Genomic DNA, 19,926 nt, shown 5'->3' with positions numbered 1-19,926 from the left:
ACACAGAAGAAGCCATACAGATTAGAAATAAAAGGAAAAGCTCTACGCAAAAAATTGACAACTCTCTGGAGGGATTAGAGGGTTGGAGCCCTTTTGACAATACCACTAATAGGTTCAGCTGCCTGGCAGGTACCACAGATGCAGAAAGCATCAACCTGTCAGGTTTGTCTGAAGCCCTCCAACACACCTTATCATCTCCCACTAGTGAGATGGATACAGAAGCCATGCTACTTCTAGACCCCTTTCTAGGAAGCGAGGAAGAGATCGCTAACTCTAACCTAAAAGGAGAAACGTCTCAAACTGAAAACACAAAAGGGAATACAGAGGAGAAAACAAACTAGAACGTCATATGACCCACACCCTATACATAATTATGGCAATCATAATTGCCACACTTAATGTAAGAGGTTTAAAGCAAACTACCAAAAGAGCAGCAGTTCTAGAATACTGTAAATTAATTAAGGCAGACATCATTTGCCTGCAAGAATGCCACCTCCCCTTCAATTACAACTATTCCTTCCTTCAAGAAGAATGGGACCTAGGACCTTCCATATGGTCAGGGGGGGGGAATAAAAATGCTGGTTTAGCCTTTCTGTTTAAAAACCACCATTTCACCATTACACAACAGGAAGATATAGAGCATGGGAGAGCTGTCATGCTACACATCATGTACCAAGGACAATCTTTCCGCATCTGCAATATTTATGGTCAAACGGCAAAAAATGAGAGACATGAACTTTTTGAAAATTTACAGCATTTCCTCTTAGGCTGCACCCCTACGATCATACTAGGAGACTTCAATTGCATTCTACATCCAGATGACAGAGTAGGACTAAACCAAAGATATACTTTGGATAAAACCTCCAAAAAATTACTAGAGATCATACACAACCTAAAACTACAAGACTCGTTCACATGCTGTAACCCAAATAGCACGGGGTACACTTGGATCTCAGACGATCAAAACACCGTGTCTAGAATAGACTTGATTCTAGTCTCACAACACATCCAATGCATCAACTCGGAATTACATGACAGCTGCCTATCAGACCACCAAACTCTGATGACAGAAATGTTAATACCTAACATGACTAAAAAAAGCAGCACGTACTGGAAAATGAACACCTCTCTACTTCAATCCCAAGAGACTCAAAAGGATTATTTACAGAAATATGAGATATGGAGGGAACAAAAAAGAGAATTCACATCACTGCAAAAGTGGTGGGAGTATGTCAAAATACAAACTAAAAAATTCTTTTCACAAAAAGGAAAAGAACTAGCAAAGGAAAAAAGATCAGACTATAAGGAATTACAAGACACCCTTGCAAACCTTAGGGAACTACAGGATGCAGGGGTACAAGTTTCAGAAGAAATCAGCAAAACCAAAACAGACATCAGAAATTGGTTCACCAAAAAAGGAAAACAGACTATCTTTAATTCAAGAGTCCTCAAGTTCGAGGAGGATGAAAAGTGCAATTCTTTCTTTTTCCAAAAAGCACAGAAAAATCACGCACTCATAGAAGAGCTGGTAGACGAAAAAGGGAATACATCAAATAGTCAAAAGGGAATGGAAGAAATTGTACATACCTTCTACTCCAAACTTTTCGAGAACAAAAGCTCTGAGGAAACAGCGAGCGATGAACTATTGGAATACTTTGATAAAGGCCTATCCCAAGAAGAACAAGCTTTTTTAAAAAAACCTTTTACAGGGGAAGAGTTCCTAGATATCATACAGAAAGCACCAAAAAACTCCGCCCCAGGCCAAGACGGCCTACCATGGGAGTTTTATAAAACTTTCTGGAGAGCAATGGCAAGAGACCTAATGGAAACAATCTCTCAGGGGGTAGAACAAAAAAGTTTCCCACACACTTTCACACAAGGAACTGTGAAATTAATACACAAGAAAGGAGACCCAAAAAACATAAAAAATTGGAGGCCGATAACTTTGCTAAATGTAGACTGCAAAATATATAGCAAAGCCATCACAAACAGAATAAAGAGGGTTCTAAAGACTTTAATTGAACCAGACCAGACATGTGCAGTCCCAGGCAGAAAAATCTGGGACAGCCTTATCACCATCAGAGACGCTATCAGCAGAGCTACAGAAGAAGACAACCCGCTAGGAATACTATCACTGGACCTACAAAAAGCTTTTGATAGCGTCTCACACACCTACCTATTCAAAGTGTTAGGGAAAATGGGCTTCCCAACGGAATTCATGGAAATGATCCAAAGGCTATATGAAAACGCAACCAGCAAAATTATAGTTAATGGGTCACTAACGGAAGAAGTGCACATTAAATCGGGAGTACGGCAGGGCTGCCCCCTGTCCCCAGCTCTCTTTGTCTGTGCCCTGGAACCACTACTTTGCAGACTAAGAAAGGACAAGATAATTAAGGGTATCTTTGTACCTGGGGCGGATGGGAAACAGGCAAAATGCATAGCTTACATGGATGATGTCACTGTGCTGTGCCCAGACCCTCCCTCGGTCAGACGAGTACTCCTCCATACACATTTCTTTGCGCAAGCTTCAGGTTTACGCATCAACACAGAGAAAAGCACATGTCTCGCAATAGGGAGATGGAATCATCTGGCAAAATTGGAAGTGAAAGTGACAACACAACCCACAAAAATCCTGGGAATCACTTTCTCCCAGGATCCGGAAGGAAAAAATAATTGGCCATCCGTCCAGAGCAAAATTAACCAAAAGCTAGGGTTATGGAAAACAAGAGCCCTATCCATGACCGGGAAAACTATGGTTATAAAAGCGGTCATCCTACCACTCATACTTTTTTTCTCTGTAATATACCCACCGGACAAGACAACACTGAGACAACTGCAAAAGGATTTGTTCACTTTCTTTTGGAACTCAAAAATGGAGAAGGTGAAAAGAACCATGGTGTTCAAGAACACAAAGAACGGGGGGAAAGGGGTACCAAACTTGTACTTATATATTTTCACGAACTATTTTTGCCTCTGCCTAAAGGCAATACGTGAGAATAGGAACATTGCCGCGAAATATGTACGATATGGCGCAGGAGACATCTTCTACAAGCTCAAGATATTACAGAGAGACAATGCACTACCGGTGGCCTTCTTTCCAAACAAACTCTACGCCTGCCTAGTGCCCTTCACAAAAATGTTACTACAGCTGGAAGTGAGTAAGAGCTGCTTTGAATCAAGAATCCTGCTGAAGAACGAACTCCAGCACCTGGAAAAAATGGAGATGGTCAACAATCTTTCAGAAAACCTCTCGAGACAAGTTTGGGAAAAGACTAACCACTTTGACATTACAAACGCACAAAAAGACATTGCATGGTTAGCAGTCTCCAATGCCTTACCGGTTAAAGCGTTTCAACACAGGAGGGGCCTCGCCAAATCAGCCCGATGCCCGAGACCAGGCTGCCCAGGAGAAGAGACAATAAGACATTTTTTATGGAGTTGCCACTTTTCAACAGAATTTTGGGATAAAATGAAAATGTTTATTAAACACATAACCACTATTGAAGGTCTAAATTATGAACTCATATTGTATGGAATAGGGGGAAATCTGTCAAAAAATAAAGACAGGACCCTATGGCAAATAATTAGTTGTGCAAAAGAGAGCTTATGGGGTGCAAGAAACTTACTACTGTTTAAACATAAAACACTGGAAATAAAAGATGTAGTACACATGTGCCTAGACAAAATCATGCTATTCTACTATGTTGATTGCAAACACCAAGGAAAAGACATAGCAGAAAAAAGATGGAACCAAAAGAAATGGGCAGAATGGGTCGCATAATCACAGATTCACTTGAGAATAAAAGTGAGAGTCTTTATATGTAATATTTCGATGGAAAGCCGGTAGGAAGGTGCCTGCGTGCACCCCCTACACAGGTTACACTGTACGCCACCCAATGGGATTGGTTAAAATGTATATATGCTCCAACAAATTTTAAATAAAGTATATTTTTCAAAAAAAAAAAAAAAAAATCTGTTCTTATCAGTTTAATATCTGATACGTCCTCTATCTGGGGACCATATATTAAATTGATTTTTGGAACAGGGAGATGGAATAGGAGCTTGCTCTGTCCACTCCACGCATCAACCTGGTATTGCAGTACCTCCAGGAATGGTGCACTTCCCCACCCGGGGAAAACAATGCTGTTGAAAGATAGATGAGAAAACGAAAGTAGCGCTTCACTACGAAACCCTGTAAAGTGGCGCTACTGTGTTTGCGCGCGAATAAAACCACCCTGGTCACCGCGTCTTGCTTTATTTATGTATTTATGTCATTGATGTGCCGCAAACGCGCTTTATTTATTTATTTATATATTTTTCACGTTTTCTGGAACTTTTTTTTATTTTTATTTCCTTCTCCGTCCAGACGCTGCACTTTGGAAGAGAAAAATGTCAGAAGGAGACTGCTTTTCCAGCATCAGAGTTTCCTTCGTTTTTGGATCCATTTCACTGGGGAACGAATTGAGGAAGTTTTCCAGCAAGTCAGTCGGATCGAGGTAGAGACGGAAAGAGACGAGGAAAGGGAGGGAGGGAGGGAGAGAGAGAGGGAGGGAGGGAGAGAGAGAGGGAGGGAGGGAGGGAGGGAGGGAGGGAGGGAGAGAGAGAGGGAGGGAGGGAGGGAGGGATGGAGGCAGAGAAGTGGACACTGCCCTTGGCTTCTCTGAGCAATGAAGGAAAATACAGAGTCCTTTTCCTTCTTTGCCCGCCCCGCCCGTCCCCGAACGGCCACGCCTTATCTATAGGCCTTTGGCTACAGGGGAGCAGTGTCCCGGGTAGGCGAGGGCGAGGCGCCGGCCACTTCCTGTCGGGGAGCTGTCCAGGGCATCCTGGCCTGATTCCCAGCATCCCCCGGCTGCCAGGCTTTCCGGCCAGCCGGCTGGAAGCAGAGGACAGGAAGGGGCGGGGCATGCAAATGCTAGAAAGAGGACAACGTGGGTATGCAAAGTGACGCCTAACGAGGTGAGAGCCGTGAAGGACTCTGGGAGCCGGGAGAAGGCCCGAGGCCAGGACCTCCTTTCTATGGGCACATGCTGAGCTCCCACTAGGAGTCAGAAAAAGAGGCGAAAGGGCCTCAAGCGACGGTGCGAGGGAAGACCCCGGTCCGGGTCAGCCAGGGAGATTGCTCCGGGAGGTGCGAATTCTGGCACCATTCTGGTTATCGCTTCTCGGCCTTTTGGCTAAGATCAAGTGTAGTATCTGTTCTTATCAGTTTAATATCTGATACGTCCTCTATCTGGGGACCATATATTAAATTGATTTTTGGAACAGGGAGATGGAATAGGAGCTTGCTCTGTCCACTCCACGCATCAACCTGGTATTGCAGTACCTCCAGGAATGGTGCACTTCCCCACCCGGGGAAAACAATGCTGTTGAAAGATAGATGAGAAAACGAAAGTAGCGCTTCACTACCAAACCCTGTAAAGTGGCGCTACTGTGTTTGCGCGCGAATAAAACCACCCTGGTCACCGCGTCTTGCTTTATTTATGTATTTATGTCATTGATGTGCCGCAAACGCGCTTTATTTATTTATTTATATATTTTTCACGTTTTCTGGAACTTTTTTTTATTTTTATTTCCTTCTCCGTCCAGACGCTGCACTTTGGAAGAGAAAAATGTCAGAAGGAGACTGCTTTTCCAGCATCAGAGTTTCCTTCGTTTTTGGATCCATTTCACTGGGGAACGAATTGAGGAAGTTTTACAGCAAGTCAGTAGGATCGAGGTAGAGACGGAAAGAGACGAGGAAAGAGAGGGAGGGAGAGAGAGAGAGGGAGGGAGGGAGGGAGGGAGGGAGAGAAGTGGACACTGCCCTTGGCTTCTCTGAGCAATGAAGGAAAATACAGAGTCCTTTTCCTTCTTTGCCCGCCCCGCCCGTCCCCGAACGGCCACGCCTTATCTATAGGCCTTTGGCTACAGGGGAGCAGTGTCCCGGGTAGGCGAGGGCGAGGCGCCGGCCACTTCCTGTCGGGGAGCTGTCCAGGGCATCCTGGCCTGATTCCCAGCATCCCCCGGCTGCCAGGCTTTCCGGCCAGCCGGCTGGAAGCAGAGGACAGGAAGGGGCGGGGCATGCAAATGCTAGAAAGAGGACAACGTGGGTATGCAAAGTGACGCCTAACGAGGCGAGAGCCGTGAAGGACTCTGGGAGCCGGGAGAAGGCCCGAGGCCAGGACCTCCTTTCTATGGGCACATGCTGAGCTCCCACTAGGAAAGCTCATCAAGAAGATCACAAAGCAGCCAACACTCTCTTACGAACTCATCCTATATGGTATCGGCATGTCCTGCCCAAAGGAGAAAAAAGACACTCTGTGGAGACTGATAAACTGTATAAAAGAGAGCCTCTGGTCTTCCAGAAACCTAAAACTTTTCAAGCACAAAGAAATTCCCCCCGAAGAGTGCATCAGAATGGCACTAGACAAAGTGCAAACCTATGTCTTTGTTGATATAAAAAAGAAAGGACAAGAATGGGCGCTAGACAACTGGAAGCAGAAAGACTGGTCAAAACTAATAAACAAACCATGAAAACCTGTATAATAACCAAACATCAATCTAGATGGAAATTTTGCACGTGTCAGAGCTGCGCCTCTATCACAGATGCAAAATAACTGTACGCCACCATATTGGATTGGCTAACCTGTAAATATGACAAAGTTTAAATAAAGCCCGTTGAAACTTAAAAAAAAAAAAAAAAAAAAAAATCTGTTCTTATCAGTTTAATATCTGATACGTCCTCTATCTGGGGACCATATATTAAATTGATTTTTGGAACAGGGAGATGGAATAGGAGCTTGCTCTGTCCACTCCACGCATCAACCTGGTATTGCAGTACCTCCAGGAATGGTGCACTTCCCCACCCGGGGAAAACAATGCTGTTGAAAGATAGATGAGAAAACGAAAGTAGCGCTTCACTACCAAACCCTGTAAAGTGGCGCTACTGTGTTTGCGCGCGAATAAAACCACCCTGGTCACCGCGTCTTGCTTTATTTATGTATTTATGTCATTGATGTGCCGCAAACGCGCTTTATTTATTTATTTATATATTTTTCACGTTTTCTGGAACTTTTTTTTATTTTTATTTCCTTCTCCGTCCAGACGCTGCACTTTGGAAGAGAAAAATGTCAGAAGGAGACTGCTTTTCCAGCATCAGAGTTTCCTTCGTTTTTGGATCCATTTCACTGGGGAACGAATTGAGGAAGTTTTACAGCAAGTCAGTAGGATCGAGGTAGAGACGGAAAGAGACGGAGGGAGGGAGGGAGGGAGGGAGGGAGGGAGGGAGGGAGGGAGGGAGGGAGGGAGGGAGGGAGGGAGAGAGAGAGAGAGAGAGAGAGAGAGAGAGAGAGAGAGAGAGAGAGAGAGAGAGAGAGAGAGAGAGAGAGAGAGAGAGAGGGAGGGAGGGAGAGAAGTGGACACTGCCCTTGGCTTCTCTGAGCAATGAAGGAAAATACAGAGTCCTTTTCCTTCTTTGCCCGCCCCGCCCGTCCCCGAACGGCCACGCCTTATCTATAGGCCTTTGGCTACAGGGGAGCAGTGTCCCGGGTAGGCGAGGGCGAGGCGCCGGCCACTTCCTGTCGGGGAGCTGTCCAGGGCATCCTGGCCTGATTCCCAGCATCCCCCGGCTGCCAGGCTTTCCGGCCAGCCGGCTGGAAGCAGAGGACAGGAAGGGGCGGGGCATGCAAATGCTAGAAAAAGGACAACGTGGGTATGCTAAGTGACGCCTAACGAGGCGAGAGCCGTGGAGGACTCTGGGAGCCGGGAGAAGGCCCGAGGCCAGGGCCTCCTTTCTATGGGCACATGCTGAGCTCCCACTAGGAGTCAGAAAAAGAGGCGAAAGGGCCTCAAGCGACGGTGCGAGGGAAGACCCCGGTCCGGGTCAGCCAGGGAGATTGCTCCGGGAGGTGCGCCAGGACGGCCTCCCCTGGGAATACTACACCACTTTCTGGAAGGAAATAGCACAGGACTTCATGGACATGATTGCACAATGTCTAGAAACCCAGATCTTCGTGCACTCCTTTACACAAGGGTCAGTAAAGCTAATACACAAGAAAGGAGATGAAAAGAACCTCCAAAACTTGAGACCAATAACCCTCCTTAATGTGGACAGCAAACTTTTCAGCAAATGTTTTACAAACAGGATGAAAAAAGTGCTTAAAACTTTGATAAAACCCGACCAAACCTGCGCAGTTCCAGGGAGAAAAATCTGGGACAGCTTAATCACCATCCGCGACGCAATCAGCAGAGCCCTAGAAGAGGGAAACCCCTTGGGAGTGCTATCCCTTAACTTACAAAAGGCGTTTGCTAGTGTATCCCACGAATCCTTGTTTAAAGTCCTAGCCAAAATGGGTTTTCCAACAACTTTCATACAAATGATCAAAATGCTCTACACAAACGCAACAAGTAGAATCATGGTGAATGGTGCACTCACAGCAGAGGTGCACATTAAATCAGGAGTAAGACAGGGGTGCCCGCTCTCACCCGCACTTTTCATTTGTGCACTGGAACCCCTACTATGCACACTGCGAAAAGACAAGATCATCAAAGGCATCTTTGTTCCAGGAGCAGAAGGGAAGAAAGCAAAATGCATCGCCTATATGGACGATGTCACAGTATTGTGCCCAGACCCTGTAGCAGTCAGAAGAGTGCTCCTACATACAAAATTCTTTGCACAGGCATCAGGGCTGACATTAAACACAGACAAAAGCACATGCCTCACCATAGGAAATTGGAACCACCTAGCAAAAATGGAGGTTAAAACAACAAAGCAAGCCACAAAAATTCTGGGAATAACCTTCTCACAAGACCCAGAAGGGAAAGAGAACTGGCCGCCCATCCAACAAAAGATCAACCAAAAACTGGGCCTCTGGAAAACTAGATCCCTGACCATGACCGGAAAAGTCATGGTGATAAAAGCTGTTATTCTGCCACTAATTCTTTTTTCTGCAGTTATATACCCCCCAGACAAGAAGACGCTCAGACTCTTGCAAAGATCACTTTTCCCCTTTTTCTGGAACTCGAAAATGGAAAAACTTAAAAGGACCATTGTCTTCAAACACCCAAAAAATGGGGGCAAAAGCATGCCCAACCTATACATGTACATTTTCACAAACTACCTTTGTCTTTGCCTCAAAGCAATAAGAGAAGGAAGAAACGTGGCAGCAAATTTTGTGCGTTATGGGGTGGGAGACATCTTCCACAAATTCAAACTCTTGAAAAGGAACAATGCAATACCAGTGGCCTTCTACCCCCACAAACTTTACGCCTGCCTAGAACCGTTCATCGCAATGCTACAGCAACTGGAAGTGGAAAAAGACTGCTTTGAATCAAGAGCACTGCTCAAAGCAGAACTGGAACATTTGGAAAGAATGGAAATGGTAAGCAACCTTCCAGAACAACTTTCCAAAACAGTCTGGGAAAAAACCAACCACATGGACATAGACAACACCCAAAAAGACATTGCATGGCTGGCGGTCACGAACGCACTACCAGTCAAGACATTTCAGCACCGACGAGGCCTGGCGAACTCAGCCAAATGCCCAAGACCAGACTGCCCAACGGATGAAACTACAAAACACTTCTTATGGAACTGTAATTTTGCACAAAGTTTTTGGGAAAAACTAAATGTTTTAATTAAAGGCATAACCCAGCTAGAAACACTAAAGTACGAAATGGTATTGTACGGCATAGGGAGCACACTGTCGAAAAATAAAGACAGAACCCTATGGAGGATAATCTGCTGTGCAAAAGAAAGTTTATGGGGAGCCAGAAACCTGCTTCTATTTAAACACAAAGAAATAGAAACACAAGACGTCATACACATGTGTCTAGACAAACTCATGACTTTCTACTATGTAGATAGGAAAAGACAAGGGGAGGAAAAAGCGGAAAATAAATGGAAACAAAAAAAATGGGCAGGATGGGTTACTTAGATACATCACTTCAGCATAAAAGTGAGCATATTATCTCGATGGAAAACCGGTAGAGTGCTGCCTGCGCGCACCCTCTACTCAGGTTAAAATGTACACCACCCTATGGGGATTGGTTAACTTGTATATCTGACAAACTTTTATAAATAAATATATTTTTACAAAAAAAAAAAAAAATCTGTTCTTATCAGTTTAATATCTGATACGTCCTCTATCTGGGGACCATATATTAAATTGATTTTTGGAACAGGGAGATGGAATAGGAGCTTGCTCTGTCCACTCCACGCATCAACCTGGTATTGCAGTACCTCCAGGAATGGTGCACTTCCCCACCCGGGGAAAACAATGCTGTTGAAAGATAGATGAGAAAACGAAAGTAGCGCTTCACTACCAAACCCTGTAAAGTGGCGCTACTGTGTTTGCGCGAGAATAAAACCACACTGGTCACCGCGTCTTGCTTTATTTATTTATTTATTTATGTCATTGATCTGCCGCAAACGCGCTTTATTTATTTATATATTTTTCACGTTTTCTGAAACTTTTTTTTATTTTTATTTCCTTCTCCATCCAGACGCTGCACTTTGGAAGAGAAAAATGTCAGAAGGAGACTGCTTTTCCAGCATCAGAGTTTCCTTCGTTTTTGGATCCATTTCACTAGGGAACGAATTGAGAAAGTTTTCCAGCAAGTCAGTAGGATCGAGGTAGAGACGGAAAGAGACGAGGAAGGGAGGGAGGGAGGGAGGGAGGGAGGGAGGCAGAGAAGTGGACACTGCCCTTGGCTTCTCTGAGCAATGAAGGAAAATACAGAGTCCTTTTCCTTCTTTGCCCGCCCCCGAACGGCCACGCCTTATCTATAGGCCTTTGGCTACAGGGGAGCAGTGTCCCGGGTAGGTGAGGGCGAGGCGCCGGCCACTTCCTGTCGGGGAGCTGTCCAGGGCATCCTGGCCTGATTCCCAGCATCCCCCGGCTGCCAGGCTTTCCGTCCAGCCGGCTGGATGCAGAGGACAGGAAGGGGCGGGGCATGCAAATGCTAGAAAGAGGACAACGTGGGTATGCTAAGTGACGCCTAACGAGGCGAGAGCCCTGGAGGACTCTGGGAGCCGGGAGAAGGCCCGAGCCCAGGACCTCCTTTCTATGGGCACATGCTGAGCTCCCACTAGGAGTCAGAAAAAGAGGTGAAAGGGCCTCAAGCGACGGTGCGAGGGAAGACCCCGGTCCGGGTCAGCCAGGGAGATTGCTCCGGGAGGTGCGAATTCCGGCACCATTCTGGTTATCGCTTCTCGGCCTTTTGGCTAAGATCAAGTGTAGTATCTGTTCCTATCAGTTCTACAGCTTGTTCCTGCTGGAAGGTTGGGAGGAGACGCCTGAACCCTGAAAGGCTGGGCCTGCGACTTCTGGCTTGTCCGGAGCCAGGCTGCGCAACTAAGGGGGACGGTGCTCTGACCTAGGTCACCGCTTGCATTACTGGACCTAAGGGGCTGGGCCTTCGCTCCCTGGCTTGACCGGGGCAAGGCTGCGCCTCTGGGGACAGTGGATCCTGGCACCTTTGCTGAAGGGCGCATCTGACGTGGACGGGTCGGGCCTGCGGCACCTGGCTTGACCGGGACCAGGCTGAAACCCCCCCTGACACTGAAGGTCACCCTGCTCCGATATTGCGAAGATCGAGAAACCCCACGAGAGAGACGGCGACACCTGGACCCTCCTGAAAGGCCCTCACTGTGTCCTTGAGACGTCAGAAGGAGGTCTTGGACCCACCCATCGCCACCCCTGAAGACCGGCTGGACTACGGACTCCTCCTGCCCTCACCCCGAGGAAGCGCGAGCCTTCATCGCCAGAAGCACGGAGTGGAGGCTGCTCTGATCAAGTCACGGCTGGAGGAGAGAGCGGGGGCTGTTCCCCCCGCAGCACCTGCTGCCTTCGTGAAGAGCCCGGCAGAGATTCCTGAAAGAGCCGGTTGCAACATTGTAGCTGAGGTAAGGGCTGCCTCACGGAGGCCCCTCTGCCCCGGGGCTTTCTGTTCTTGAGAGTTAGGCTGTACGGGAGTATTCCGGGGGGGGGAGACAGGGCCCGGAGCGGGGAATTGTAGGCTCCCCTGGGCTCCCCCCCCCCCCCCCTCTCCTCTCCTTTTGCAGCTCATCATTTCCTCTTTTCAAGACTGGGAGGAGGGCGCGATTTGGAGCGGGCGCAGTGGCGGCTGCCTCTGCTCCCACTTGCCCGTTTATTTTCTAGATAAACTGAACACTGCACCATCCTATACCGCCAGGTGTTAACGATACCCACACCCACCCCCACTTTTATCAGGATCGCGAGGTCCTGAGCCACGACGCCACGCTTTAGGTGGCAGTATGTCCACCTTTGCCACAAATGCAGGGATGAATAAAACTGACTATATACCTAACACAGTCAGGATAGACATTGAAGAGAATGCACGAAAAGATAAGAATGTTATTTTTGTAGTAGATGAAGTGATTAAAAAAGAATGCGCAATATCACAGCGCGCGATAGAATGTGTCCAAGATTTCTCACAAAGGGGTCTGTTTGACGTTACCTTTTCAAGTGAATCCATTTGCAAAGAAGTTTTGCGCATTGCAGAGGAGCGCAGGGGCCAAGGGGTATTTGAAGGGATCAGACTCACCCCACTGTTCGCTCCTAAGGATGTCGTTCTGATTGTCCACATGTACAACCCGTACACAGATCCAAGATTCATAGATGTTTTTCTATCTAGGTATTGTGCGTCGATTAAAGGGGGTCAAAAAATAAAAAATATGTGTGGTATATGGAACGGCAAAAGGAAATATCTGGTTACCTTTAAGGAAGACCCGACCGGTGTGCGAGGTTTGGCGCATCCCCCCCAGACCTTCACACTAGGGGCAAACAAAGGTTTTTTGATATACTCAGGACAACCCCTCTTCTGTAGAATGTGCCACCAATTTGGTCACGCAAAGGAACAGTGTTCCGTAATGGCCTGCCGCAACTGTGGTAGTCTGGAGCACACAATGCAAGAGTGCACGGTTCCGAAAAAATGTAACCTATGCGGGAGTGAACAACATCTATTTAGAGGTTGCCCTAGAAAGAAGTTCTCATATGCATCGGCAGCGGGAGGCCCTGGCCAAGCACCACCACAAACAGCCCCCCCACCACCACCGAGCTCACAACACGCATCTAGCAGCCCCGTACCCCCCCCACCTAGTGAGGACCCCCCCGAAACAGAAGTAGTGGGCATAGTGGATGGGATAGAAATCCGCAGAGGTGTAGGACCTACAGACTCCAAAGATAGGGAAGATCTGATAGAGGAACCCCCCGAGTTGCACATTGACCCATGGAGTGAGGTAGAGGAGGAAGTCACGCCAGGTCCCAGTTCAGAAGAAGTGGCAGAGCAGGCGGATGCAGCGCGTCTTAGACAGCAGGCATGGAGGCGCAAAGAACTCCGAGCAGCGCGACCCCAACCCTCCCCCCCCAACCACAGGATCGGCATCTGCGGCGATGCGCTTCCCTCCCTATCCCGACACTAACCCAGGGACTCCCCAGCTGTACAACATCCTAGTACAGACACAGAGGGCAAAGCAAAACGTGTGGAGGAAATGGTAGAGCAGGTGGTGCATGAGCTAAAGCAAAAAACGACAAGCAAGGGCACGCACCCTGGGCAGGGGACATCAGCGGAGGATGGCACACAGATGGAACATAGCGGCTGGCAAACGAGTGCATCTAATAAACGCAAGTGTAGGGAGACGAAAAATGTAAATACAAGAGCCTCCTCTGTTAAAACACGTAGGCGCATATCCTCCCTTGACAGGGGCTCCAGGCGGAACAGGTACGCCCCCCTAACCTCCCTCTCGGACTCCGAGGAGGGTCTTCTAGACTTAGATCTAGATGTAGCACAAGAAGTAGTGGCGCCCAGTACTCAGGCCACAGACTTAGAAGCCACCCCGGATTTAGAAGAGCTCCTCACCCAGGTTCTATATCCTCCTCCGGAGAATGATTTGGTGTCGCAAGACGACAAACTGGTTATTTCTGAGCCTGCCCTCTCCCAGTTGTAAATATGTTAATGTTGGTTTTCTTTATTCTTCACATTGTAATGGCAGTCACTGTAGCATCCTGTAATGTACGAGGTATGAATACGAACCTCACAAGAGCTATGATAATTGATTATTGTAAAAATGTACAAGCAGATGTCATCTGTTTACAAGAATGCCACCTTCCTTTCCAGCCCCGCTATACGTCCTTACAAACCTGTTGGCCTGCAGGCCCGTCTGTCTGGTCTGGAGGCCCCAAAAAAAATGATGGTATAGTAGTGCTTTTTCAACGGAGACATTGGCAGATAATAGAAGAACGAGTGTTGGTCCCTGGGCGAGCAGTCCTAATTTCTTTACTGATGGATGGTATACCGCTCCGGGTGTGCAACGTCTATGCATCCCCGCACAAACAGGCCCGAGCGGAATTGTTTGAACTCCTTGAGCCTTTACTTACAGGGTCTACCCCTTTGCTCTTAGTAGGGGATTTTAACTGTATACTCCATGTTAAAGACCGGCAGGGGCAAGCATCCAGCTATAAATTGGACCACACCTCGCACCTCCTCTCTAAGCTGATACAAGACTTAAGCATGTATGATACATATAGGCATTGCTTCCCTCCAGGTACAGGTTTTACATGGGAAGCGGATCATGGAGCAGTTCGATCACGGTTGGACTATGTGATTGCTTCCAAGGCTCTTAAAACTGTCTCATGCTCGATAACACCTGTCCCCTTCTCCGACCACCAGCTGTTATGTGTCTCGGTAAACACATTGCAGCGCCCGCAAAAAGGCCCCGGGGCCTGGAAGCTTGGCAGCCATCTGCTGCGCAACCCGGACATTACAGCCAAATATCGAAAGCGCTATGCTCAATGGGCCACGTCCAAGCCCCGCTTCCCATCCCTTTACCACTGGTGGAAATGGGTAAAAGTTCAGACGCGGTTGTTCTTCCAGACGCAAGGGCGATTAGCGCGCCAGGCGGAATGGAAGGAATTCCACGCCCTACAGAATAACCTGGTGTTGGTTCAGCAACTGGGGGCGGCGGGGAAGAATGTGGTGGAGGATGTGCGAGCCATAAAGCATGAAATGTCTGCATGGTTGGGGAGAAGGAGCAAGGCTCTTATGTTTCAATCACGGGTGAAAGTCTTTACAGAAGATGAGAAATGCACATCTTTCTTTTTTAAAAAGGCGCAAAGCACACATACTTTGCTCACCACCCTCCAAGATGCCACTGGTAAAAGTCAACACGGGGTATCAGCATGTCAGGAAATTGCTCGAGCCTTTTATACCAATCTGTATGCAGCACCTGTTAACCCCCCCTTCCTTTTCAGATGTAAATGAATATTGCGCAGCAGCGGATGTAGGGCTCAACAGAGACCAGCAGGAATACCTACAAAGACCTTTCACAGGGGAAGAATTCCTCGCAGCACTTGGCACGGCCCCACCAGGCTCCAGCCCAGGACCGGATGGTCTGCCCTGGGAATTTTATAAGACCTTTTGGGAGCTTATTTGTAACGACTTTTTAGACATGATAACCTCTGCCTTTTCCCTCAACAGTTTCACATCGGAATTTGCAGCAGGCATCATCATACTCCTTTACAAGAAAGGAGAAGCGACCTCCCTACAGAATTGGAGGCCTATTTCTTTGCTGAACACAGACTACAAGCTGATCGCCAAAGTTCTAGCACGAAGGTTTCGCATGATCCTAGGCGCCATCTTGCACACTGACCAAACGTGTGCCGTGAAAGGGAGATCGATAGTTGATAGTCTTACCACTTTGCGAGATGTGATACAGTATTACACAGACCGACACCTATCATTGGGAGTCCTAAGTCTGGACTTCCAAAAAGCTTTTGACAGGGTGTCCCACACTTTTCTCTTTACAGCTTTGCAGCGTCTAAAAATCCCGGATGCAGTATTGAACATGCTGCGCATTATGTACGCCAAGGCCAATAGTGTGGTGAGTGTCAACGGGTACCACACGAAGCCCTTCCCCATACTGTCAGGGGTGCGCCAAGGATGCCCCTTGTCTCCGGCCTTGTTTGTCTGTGCTTTGGAGCCCTTCCTATGTCATCTGAGGAAGGACAAGATCATCCGTGGAGTCTTTGTGCCAGGAGGAGCTGGCACCCAAGCGAAATTGGTGGCATACATGGACGATGTCACCATCCTCTGCACGGATGCATCCTCTGTCCAAAGGGCACTTACCCATGCCTCTGGTTTTCAAGAGGTGTCTGGTCTGCGTTTGAATGTGGACAAATGCATGTGTTTACGAATGGGCCCATGGGACACGCTGGCTGCTCTACCGGTACCAGTCACCTCGGATCCCATCAAACTGCTAGGGGTCATGTTCGCGGAACAAACACCCACCCAACAGAACTGGGATGAAGTGTACAGCAAAATGGTGAAAAAGATAGCCCTATGGTCCACCCGCACACTCACATTGGAGGGTAAAGTGCTCATTATTAAAGCTGTGTTGTTACCACTAATGTTATATCTTGCTATGGTGTACCCCCCACCCGCACCCACGCTGGCCAAATGTACAAAACTGCTTTTCACCTTCTTGTGGGGTTCCAGAATGGAAAAACTAAGCCGCATTAAAGTCTGTAAACACTGGCGAAAGGGAGGGAAGGGTATGCCAAATGTGTACACTTTCTTGATGTCAAAAATCTTTTGTCACACAATGTCTAGAGTAGAGATGTTAGAACCCTCACATGCGGCCTCATATGTCAAGTATTATGTGGGGGCGTCCTTTCGGCATATTGGTTTGATTACACCTTCCAACCTTTCCCCTCTCGCACAAGATGTACCTACCCATTATAAACTTTTGCTGAAGTTTATGGACACTTTGGACATTAAAACTCTGACCCCGAGCGCTTGTCGTCAGGCCAAGCTGCTCAAAGTGGCTTTGGATGATCGAGTCCAGACTACCCTACTGGGACCCTTCTCGGAAAAGCAGTCCTCATCTGTTTGGGAGCTCGTGGGTCATCGGGGCCTGGCTCATAGCCAACGTGACCTTGCCTGGCTCAGCGCTCACGCTTGCCTACCAGTCAAGGCCTTCCAACATCGCCGGCGGCTAGCACCTACAGGACAGTGCCCCAGAGACTCCTGCCAACACGAAGAGACCATCTACCACCTGTTCTGGACTTGCGCACACGCCCGGGCCTTTTGGGCTCTGTTGGCCCCCTTCCTGCAGAACATTGCGCATATTCCGTCATTATCCTTCGAAATGGTGTTATACGGCTGGTCCTTGCCAGAACAACATCTTTTGACTGCATGGCGTATCCTGAATTGTGGCAAAGAGACGTTGTGGGAGGCACGCAATACCCTACTTTTCCACCATAAGACACTGCATCCTGTGGCCTGCAGAAACATTTGTATGAATAAACTGTATACATATGTACACATTGACAGCACTCGCTGTGGGGCAGCTCAGGCCAGAGCTATGTGGCATGTGTCGGACTGGAAGGGTTGGGTAACTTGAAGACCACTATGATAAAGTATGCCCACATTGATACTGATCGTCATGCCTAGCCCCGGGCTTGGACTATGCGGCCTCCTTTCAGCAGAGCTCACTAAGACACTTCTGCAAGACACTCGAAACTTATATGAGCCCACATTGGTAATGCTCGCTATGGGCCCCCAACCCAGGCTTGAGCTCTGTGGCGCCACTCAGACTGTCAACCAGGAGGGTACGGACGATATAACCGGATACATACCGCCCTGCCACCGGGCATCAAAATGGATTGGCACTTGTACAAACCCCCCTCCCCCCCCCTATATGTATCGTCCCCGGTTTTCGAAATTTCACATTACTTATGTAACGACCGCTTGGAATAAGTCTTTGCACTTGTAAAATTTCTCTGTAACTGTACCTTTTAAACTAAATAAAGGTTTTCAAAACAAAAAATCTGTTCTTATCAGTTTAATATCTGATACGTCCTCTATCTGGGGACCATATATTACATTGATTTTTGGAACAGGGAGATGGAATAGGAGCTTGCTCTGTCCACTCCACGCATCAACCTGGTATTGCAGTACCTCCAGGAATGGTGCACTTCCCCACCCGGGGAAAACAATGCTGTTGAAAGATAGATGAGAAAACGAAAGTAGCGCTTCACTACCAAACCCTGTAAAGTGGCGCTCTGTGTTTGCGCGAGAATAAAACCACCCTGGTCACCGCGTCTTGCTTTATTTATTTATTTATGTCATTGATCTGCCGCAAACGCGCTTTATTTATTTATTTATTTATTTATTCATATATTTTTCACGTTTTCTGGAACTTTTTTTTATTTTTATTCCCTTCTCCATCCAGACGCTGCACTTTGGAAGAGAAAAATGTCAGAAGGAGACTGCTTTTCCAGCATCAGAGTTTCCTTCGTTTTTGGATCCATTTCACTGGGGAACGAATTGAGGAAGTTTTCCAGCAAGTCAGTCGGATCGAGGTAGAGACGGAAAGAGACGAGGAAAGGGAGGGAGGGAGAGAGAGAGGGAGGGAGGGAGGGAGGGAGGGAGGGAGGGAGGGAGGGAGGAGAGAGAGAGGGAGGGAGGGAGGGATGGAGGCAGAGAAGTGGACACTGCCCTTGGCTTCTCTGAGCAATGAAGGAAAATACAGAGTCCTTTTCCTTCTTTGCCCGCCCCGCCCGTCCCCGAACGGCCACGCCTTATCTATAGGCCTTTGGCTACAGGGGAGCAGTGTCCCGGGTAGGCGAGGGCGAGGCGCCGGCCACTTCCTGTCGGGGAGCTGTCCAGGGCATCCTGGCCTGATTCCCAGCATCCCCCGGCTGCCAGGCTTTCCGGCCAGCCGGCTGGAAGCAGAGGACAGGAAGGGGCGGGGCATGCAAATGCTAGAAAGAGGACAACGTGGGTATGCTAAGTGATGCCTAACGAGGCGAGAGCCGTGGAGGACTCTGGAAACCGGGAGAAGGCCCGAGGCCAGGGCCTCCTTTCTATGGGCACATGCTGAGCTCCCACTAGGAGTCAGAAAAAGAGGCGAAAGGGCCTCAAGCCACGGTGCGAGGGAAGACCCCGGTCCGGGTCAGCCAGGGAGATTGCTCCGGGAGGTGCGAATTCTGGCACCATTCTGGTTATCGCTTCTCGGCCTTTTGGCTAAGATCAAGTGTAGTATCTGTTCTTATCAGTTTAATATCTGATACGTCCTCTATCTGGGGACCATATATTAAATTGATTTTTGGAACAGGGAGATGGAATAGGAGCTTGCTCTCTCCACTCCACGCATTAACCTGGTATTGCAGTACCTCCAGGAATGGTGCACTTCCCCACCCGGGGAAAACAATGCTGTTGAAAGATAGATGAGAAAACGAAAGTAGCGCTTCACTACCAAACCCTGTAAAGTGGCGCTACTGTGTTTGCGCGAGAATAAAACCACCCTGGTCACCGCGTCTTGCTTTATTTATTTATTTATGTCATTGATCTGCCGCAAACGCGCTTTATTTATTTATTTATATATTTTTCACGTTTTCTGGAACTTTTTTTAAATTTTTATTCCCTTCTCCATCCAGATGCTGCACTTTGGAAGAGAAAAATGCTTGCCTAGTAATGGGCTGGTGGGAGCGAGAGGTGGCATGGAACAAACAACATGAGCGACACACAAACAAAATCATCCAATGGGCAAGATTTATTGATGATTTATTGATAATCTGGAACGGAAATGAGAAACAATTCAGTGAATATTTTGAAATCCTCAACAATAGTGTCGCGAGTGTGAAATTCACATATGAAACCAATAAGGATAAGATCAATTTCTTGGATGCCACAATATATGTGAAAAATGGCTGTTTGGAATCAACATTGTATCGTAAAAGTACAGCAACAAATGCCACCCTTGAAGCAACGAGCTTCCACCAACCCTCTCTGGTGTCAAGCATACCCTACGGAGAATTTCTCCGGCTTCGCGGACTGTGCAGTGAGGAGGAAGAATGGAAGAAACAAAGCGCAGGCACAATCAACAGATTTCTTAAGAGAAAATACAACAAAAACACT

The 19,926-nt window shown here is 47.7% G+C and overlaps 4 non-coding genes and 3 pseudogenes across 4 annotated transcripts; all 7 read left to right on the top strand.

Annotated features, from left to right (window-relative positions):
• The first annotated feature begins 3,948 nt into the window (after positions 1-3,948).
• Positions 3,949-4,128, top strand: LOC146816879 (U2 spliceosomal RNA; annotated as a pseudogene).
• A 1,032-nt stretch (positions 4,129-5,160) lies between these two features.
• On the top strand, positions 5,161-5,351 carry LOC146816878 (U2 spliceosomal RNA). Its single transcript, XR_014964564.1, has one exon. It is a non-coding gene; the product is annotated as a U2 spliceosomal RNA (small nuclear RNA).
• A 1,314-nt stretch (positions 5,352-6,665) lies between these two features.
• Positions 6,666-6,848, top strand: LOC146816877 (U2 spliceosomal RNA). The gene has a single exon (XR_014964936.1). It is a non-coding gene; the product is annotated as a U2 spliceosomal RNA (small nuclear RNA).
• Positions 6,849-10,067: 3,219 nt separating this feature from the next.
• Positions 10,068-10,247, top strand: LOC146816876 (U2 spliceosomal RNA; annotated as a pseudogene).
• A 942-nt stretch (positions 10,248-11,189) lies between these two features.
• Positions 11,190-11,292, top strand: LOC146816875 (U2 spliceosomal RNA; annotated as a pseudogene).
• Positions 11,293-17,794: 6,502 nt separating this feature from the next.
• LOC146816874 (U2 spliceosomal RNA) lies at positions 17,795-17,986 on the top strand. Its single transcript, XR_014964924.1, has one exon. It is a non-coding gene; the product is annotated as a U2 spliceosomal RNA (small nuclear RNA).
• Positions 17,987-19,012: 1,026 nt separating this feature from the next.
• LOC146816873 (U2 spliceosomal RNA) lies at positions 19,013-19,203 on the top strand. The gene has a single exon (XR_014964872.1). It is a non-coding gene; the product is annotated as a U2 spliceosomal RNA (small nuclear RNA).
• The last annotated feature ends 723 nt before the right edge of the window (positions 19,204-19,926 follow it).

Source organism: Triturus cristatus, chromosome 6 (genome assembly GCF_964204655.1).
Source record: "Triturus cristatus chromosome 6, aTriCri1.1, whole genome shotgun sequence".
In the NCBI taxonomy this organism is placed as follows: domain Eukaryota; kingdom Metazoa; phylum Chordata; class Amphibia; order Caudata; family Salamandridae; genus Triturus; species Triturus cristatus.
Note: the sequence above shows the minus strand (reverse complement) of the source record. Positions and strands in the feature narration are given on the sequence as shown.